Raw genomic sequence first — 6,000 nt, forward strand, 5'->3', positions numbered from 1 at the left:
TGTCATGTTGTCATCATATTTTGTATTTATTCCTATTTCACATGCAGTAGGGAAGCTTGAAATTAAACATATAAGGAGTCATTTGAGAGTTGACTTGGTTGGTATTGAGGTGCCTGGAGAATCTGTGTTCCTCAGCCTCTCAGTGGGCCTTCAATATTTTGTTTGTGGTGAATTTTCAACTACCTATATTCAAAGGATATCCATATAGATATTCTAAAGCTAATATAAATGATTTAGGATTATTAATACTGCTACCACCCCAATGTGCATGCTACTATTCACAAAATGCCTTACACCAAAATACACAAAATCCTTTTAAATTACAATAATGCAACAAAAGATGGTATTGCAGTTAATATGCTTATGTGTGTCCAGCTATAAAATTTAGAAAAAAAGCCAATCCATGTAAATCAGTAAATCAATAATACAACATAGCTATTTAAAATTTATCACCCCCAACATAAAAAATATAACTAAATAATGGGACCTACAGAAGGTCTCCAATCAACTATTTCTAAACCTACTACATAATGTCTTTTAAACTACAGAAAATGAATCATTAAAATAAAATTTATAACTACGCATATATATATGACCTATAAATTAATTCTCTATCATCAAAAATTATTAAAGTTCTGTGTAAAGAGACATTAGACCAAATGTCAGTATATTTCTGTCTTTTGATTCACTGTGGAAATTAATTTTTCAACAAAAAAATCAGAGAGGTGGGCAGTACTATAAAGACCTATCATGTCTGCAGTCTTCATAGAAGTTTCTTGAAATACATAGCTTTCTTCAAAATGAAAAAAATTTGAAAAAATTTTCATCAATGTAAGAAACAACCAGGAAAAAATATCTGTCAATCTTTAGGAAACAGAATGTGCTGTCTGTCAGCACAGCATCATCAGACATTATGCTGGTGAACTAAAAAAAAAATTCATGGACAAATGAGCCCTGTGATAATGCTGCTTTTTAAAAAATAGAAAAGATGGAGATCAGTATGACATTGGTATTGGAAAAACACCAAAATATAGATAGAATGGTAAATGTCAATTTAACCAAAATCTACTGTGTGTGTGTGTGTGTGTGTGTGTGTGTGTGTGAGAGAGAGAGAGAGAGAGAGAGAGAAACATTGTAGATTGAACCCAGGGATCCTGTACTGCTGAGCTGCATCCTCAGTCTGTTTTATTATTATTATTGCTTAATTTTAATCAAAGACGGGGGTTCACTATTTTCTAAAGCTGCCTTTCAAACTGTGATCCTCCTGCCTCTGTTTGCCAAGTCATTTTGGATTACAGGCATGAGCCAGGCCAAAATCACCTCTTAAAATTCTATAACAGGAGATATCAAACTTTCTTAATTGCTTTAAGGAAAACCTCCAAGATCAAGTTGTACATCCTAGTAGGAATCTCAATGTAGGCTAAGAGGCAAAGAGGTAATCAGGAAAAAGGAGAAAGAGAAGGATCTAGAGGAGAGAGCAAACAGCAAGACTAGAATCCACAATATTCAAATCATCTTTGAATGTTAAAAAGCAGATTAGTCTTTGAAATTCAGTTATTGCTTGCAGAGACACAGTAAAATCAAAAGTGTGTAAAGCTATCTAACATCTCATTGGTTTTAGGAAGCAAATATAGCCAGTCATCTCAAGGGGAAATGGAGACACCAGTAAGGTTTATTTTGCTATCACTCTAAAAATGAGACCTCTTTTATTCAGTGTTTGTAAAGATGAAAGATGTCACATCTGGCTTTCTAGACCACGGCTGATAAACTCCTGTCAGTTGGAGATGTGCACTGCCCACACAATCACCTCTTCACTGCACTTGTGCCCAGTAGGCAAGAAGAGGCCATAAGAGGCTATGGAGCAAGGAAGCCTTGGGGAGAACAAACTTCTGGTACCCAAATTGGAAGAGCAAGTGTAGGTTGTAAGGATGGAACCCATGATTTGGATGTTACTTGATCGAAAGACCTCAGCGTGAAGGAGCTTGGCATCCACATATTTAAATAATTAAGTGAAATAGCCCTTCCTTCCTACCTACAGAGGGAGAGTTACCTTGCACTCTGAGGGAAGGCCAACATCTGTTTCTAGGAGCCACAGGGAGAACACCTGCCTAACAAGTGCTAGCCTGGCCCAGTGGCAGGCCTCGAGGAAAATGCCAGCCCAAGACACCCTGTCCTTCTGCTCCTGAGAACAACCTCTACACTGCCTCCCTCCCGTCCTCCAGGATCCCGGCACACCCCTGTGACTGTCCCATGTAGGCCTGGAGTTAGTTAGCAGACCTGGGCCTGGGCTTCCTGCCGAGACACTCCTCCATGATCCTCAGTAGGCCTCTCCTGCTTCCCAGAATCTCCTGAACATTGTGACCTTTCAGACAGCTCTTAGGCAATCCCTTCCCTAGGCCAAGGTTGGGTCAGAAAATGGCCATTTCCTGGCTGCACACCTGTGCCCTGCCTCAAGCTGGGAAATCGCTTTGCCTTAGAAGCCTTCACCACTATTAGGATTTTTTTCTACAGAAAAGATGCAAAGTGTTTCTCTGAAAAAAATTCCAAGCATCTGATAATTTCACAAATGGGTCCCCCCATCAGAAAATGGCAAATTACTAAAATTACACATGTAACATTAACAATTTTTCTGACCACTGAGAGAATACCAGGAAGAAGCTGCCACAACAGCTCTGGAAGTGTAGTCTTGGGAGATGTCAGTGATGGAAGGAGTTAGAAGCCTCCCCTCCTGGCTAACCCAAGTATTTCCCTCTGTTCGTTTGTGCATGCTTCAATTTACAAACTTCAGCATCAAGAGAATCAAAAGCAAAGAGCAATTCCACATGGGTACATTTTGCTTTTATGCAAATAGCATCCATAAGATGGCTTGTCATCTCCACTCCCCAAACCCCATGTGCTCCCTTCCCTACTACCTTCAGCAAGGGCCATGAGGAATGGTGAGGCAGCATGGCAGATGGTAAGCACACAGTCAGGGCGATAGGCAGGCCCATCCCAACCCCTGGCCCTCCTCGGTGATGATGCCATAGAACACTCTGGAGTCTTTAATGCCTTCTCAACTGTTTCTCCAACAGTTGCCACCCATCCTCTCCACACACCTCAGGGAGGGATTTCTTCTGTCAAAGGCTTTTTAAGTCGTCATGTCTACATTGGTTCTGAGGAAAAATCCCATCCAGCTGGGTTAAGGGGAGCAAGTCTCCACTGGCACTAGGTCAAAGCATGTGTTAATCTACACTGGCTAGAAGCAAGAGGCCCTCTACACTAAGGAAACTAAGTACCCATCTACATTGGTTAAAGGCAAGTGTGTTCCATTGTACACAGGCTAAGGTGAGTGAGTCCTCATCTGCACTGGTTCAAGGTGAGCAAGTCTATGTGCAGGAGAGGGAGGCCTTGGAAAGGATGCTTGGTGGGCTTTCACCCTCACTCAGACCACCTCTCCCCCGTTTTTTACATCAGCTTTTATATTTTAATCTTTAGAATGTCAATTTGACTATGCAATTTGAGAGAAACAAGTTTATTAAGAAATATCTCTGCCATCACAGGAGCATGGGAGAAAGGACAGAAGAGCAGGGTAGGGGAAGGGTCTCAGGGAAAACAGTCTCATCTGATGTCCCTGGCAGGTGGGGGCAGGGGAGATGCCTGATGTCCGGGTAGATCCAGGTGTGCTCCTGGCTGGACCCCATGTGGAGAAGCCCAGCCAGTAGGCACTCTCAGTCCTGCAGCTGTTGGGGTCCACGTGACCAATGACAACAGCATCCATGGAGCAAAGGCTCCTCTGGCTGGCTGTTTCTTCGTTTGGTCTATCTGAACTGTCCATTTATGTAGGAACCACCCGATTTGTGAACCTAGCAGGTTTCTGCTCTCCTGGTGTAGGAGCCTCATTTTCTCCATCACATGACGGTGTGCAACAGCACAGTCTGTGAAGGCAGGCAGCGATCCTCTGCCTCACCCACTTCCAGCCCTTCCTGTGGCCACGGGGATGCACTGTGGTGGCATCTTGGGAGACATGGCTGGCTGCTATTGATGGGCATGGCTGGGGTGCCTCAGACACAGAGTGATGCTGGGAGGCTACCCTGGGAGTGGGGGGCTTCTCATGCAGGAAGCGGAGTCTAATGGCAGGCACGCTGGCCCTTCTGAAGCTTTTCTGCCCTGACTCTTTGGCCTCCTGAGGCCAATGATGTTCACAGGGCAAGGGGAAGGTGTGAATGGCAGGCTCACTCGCCCTCCTCTGCGGGAGGGCAGGGAAAATGGAAGGATCCCTGGGGCATGGGCGAGGTGCAACCCTCCTTCCCAGGGGCTTCATGCAGCCTGCCCCCTGGCTTATCTGCTGCTGGATTATAAGATAGGAAGCCATCACCTCATCAAACTTTCTCTGTGACAGCGACACCCAGGTAGTGTAAGGGTCGTACCCCATGTCAAACAGCATTGTCAGTACTGTGGGGTCTGAGAGGTTGGGGAGGGGCACATCATGGAAAGGTAACTTCTCCTCACCCTGATTCAGCCACGGGTCCACCAAGATCTTCTCTGCCGAGAGCCTCGCTCTGGGGTCCACTGTCAAGATTTTCTTGATGAGTCTTTTGGCTTTGGCTGAGACTTGCCAGGGAAATTTCAACTTGGGGTCTAAGATCTTCCTCCTTAACTCCTTGCTGGCCGCCTTAAATGGGCACTGTCCAGTCAACATGAAATACAAAATGATACCCAGGCTCCAGCTGTCCACTGGGGGGCCCTCGAGTACTTCCTTGCGCACACATTCCGGGGCAAGGTAGTCCAGAGCGCCCCCAAACTGGGTCAGCTTCTTCCCAGGCTTGAACATGACACTGAAGCCAAAGTCGATGATTCGGATGTTGCCTCTGGTGTCCAGCACAACGTTCTCGGGCTTCAGGTCTCCGTGCAAGATGTGCATCTTGTGGCAGTAACACACCGCACTTATGATCTGCTTGAAGAGTCTCCTGGCCTCCTTCTCCTGCATACCCCCAGGCGGGACGAGGCCAAAAAAAGATCCCCCAACCATGTACTCCATCACAATGTAGATCTGTTTGTGGGTTTCAATCACCTGAAAGAGCTGGATCACGTTCGGGTGGTTCAGGGTCTTCATTGCTAGTATTTCAGAGTGGACCAAATTCTCCCACATGCTCCTTGGCAGGACTTTCACCGCCACCTTGGCCCCAGTGCGCAGATGGCGGGCTAGGATCACCTGACCATATGCCCCATGATCAATGTCCTTCAAGACCTGGTAATGGTCTGTGAAGGCCTTCTCCTGGCAGGAGCGAGGCCCCTGCGGCACTACACTAAACTCACTACTCTTACTATGCATCCTAAGCAGGAACACCAACTAAGGATGCTAGCTAAAAACAAAATAAGAAACTACAACAACAAACCAAAATCAACAAAACAAAATAAAACTAAAAACCCAAATCAAAGAACCAATCGCCAAAGACCACAACCACCAACTGCCAACCACCAAATGCACTAACTAGCTGGGAGTCCGACAGGTCACCACCAAGAGCTTCCTGTACTTATGGACAAAAACCCAGACTCAGTCACTCTGTTATATATCCAGTGATTGAGACTCCCTCACAATGGCTCCTTGTGAGGTCAGAGCAAGAAATGACCCAGTCATGCCTGGGCATCACCCACACTGGCCATGTCCTTTTGGGCCTACAGGACCTTTTCTAATTTCAGAGTAAGAATAAGAAAGGACTCCAGAAGCTTTTCAATTCAATGGGTTATGGAAACTGATAAGTATTTTTTTTTTAATTAACATTGTATAGTAAGTACTTCAATGACTTTTCATTTCAAGCCTAGAAGTCTGTAATAACTTTGGCTTTGAAAGACCTCATCATATCTACACTCAAGGTATTCCACTTCTTTTTCTTCTACCCAACACTGAATAATGGGTTTCAAAAGGATGGTTGCACCTCACTCACATGATAATATGACAATTCCATGTTCCCTAAACACTCTAGAGCATGGTATGCACACCTACTGGGTTGAGAGGAAGGA

The sequence above is a fragment of the Marmota flaviventris genome, chromosome 4, assembly GCF_047511675.1.
Source record: "Marmota flaviventris isolate mMarFla1 chromosome 4, mMarFla1.hap1, whole genome shotgun sequence".
NCBI classification, from domain to species: Eukaryota; Metazoa; Chordata; class Mammalia; order Rodentia; family Sciuridae; genus Marmota; species Marmota flaviventris.